The following is a 937-nucleotide window of genomic DNA, read 5'->3' on the forward strand; positions in this document are numbered from 1 at the left end:
CACCTTCCAGGCAGCAAAATTCACAGCTAAAATGAAATAGTATGCAAAGAACTGAAATAGTTCCCTCTTCTACTTACTTCCTCAAAGACAATGTGTTTTGCTTTTGTACTCAGCCTTGATACGTCCAATTACTAACCTCAGATAAAAATAGAAAGTTTCAGCAGTCTACCGCTTTTTGTCTCTGTACAACAAACAAAAAGCTTTCAAATGAGTGACTTTGAAATTTTGTCCACCTGAGGATTGAAAACCTATATAATAAGATTAGAATAAAGAAAACATAATATATTGAAAGGGTTCAAAAGTCTAAGATTAAGGGCCCCATTTACTAAGCTGCACTAGAGGTGCGCTAGCATTTTTAGTGCGTGCTAAGCATTAGCACATGCTAACCATGTAGATGCCCATAATATTCCTATGGGCGTCTACATGAGTAGCGCGTGCTAAAAATGCTAGCGCACCTTAGCCCTAAGTAACTAATCATGACCATTAAAAATGACATATACAAGAGCAAATCCAAATATCCACTGTACCTTACAAAGAAGACTATAGAAGTCTTGATATTTTATTTCTGCATTTGTACCCCCTAGTTTTCCAATCAGGTTGTTGGTTCAATATGGCCTATAGTTTAGTACAGTTAGACATGTAGTATTATTGTTAGTAGGATGGCGCATATCATTATTTGTTTTTCTGTTTGTGGTCAGGTTCCATGATGTGTTACATTGTTGATTATTTAGTCTGTGCGGGATGTTTGAAGAAAGATTGTCTGAAGAAGTGGGCTTTCCGGTGTTTTCGGAAAGTTATGTAATTGGTTGTGCATTTTAGGATTTTCAGTATTGGGTTCAAGATTTTGGGACATATGTATATGAAACTGTTTGAGTATGCAGATTTGTATTTCAGGCCTTGACAGCTGGAGAAGTGTAGTGTGAGGTAGGTTCTTACA

The sequence above is a fragment of the Microcaecilia unicolor genome, chromosome 4 (assembly GCF_901765095.1).
Source record: "Microcaecilia unicolor chromosome 4, aMicUni1.1, whole genome shotgun sequence".
NCBI classification, from domain to species: Eukaryota; Metazoa; Chordata; class Amphibia; order Gymnophiona; family Siphonopidae; genus Microcaecilia; species Microcaecilia unicolor.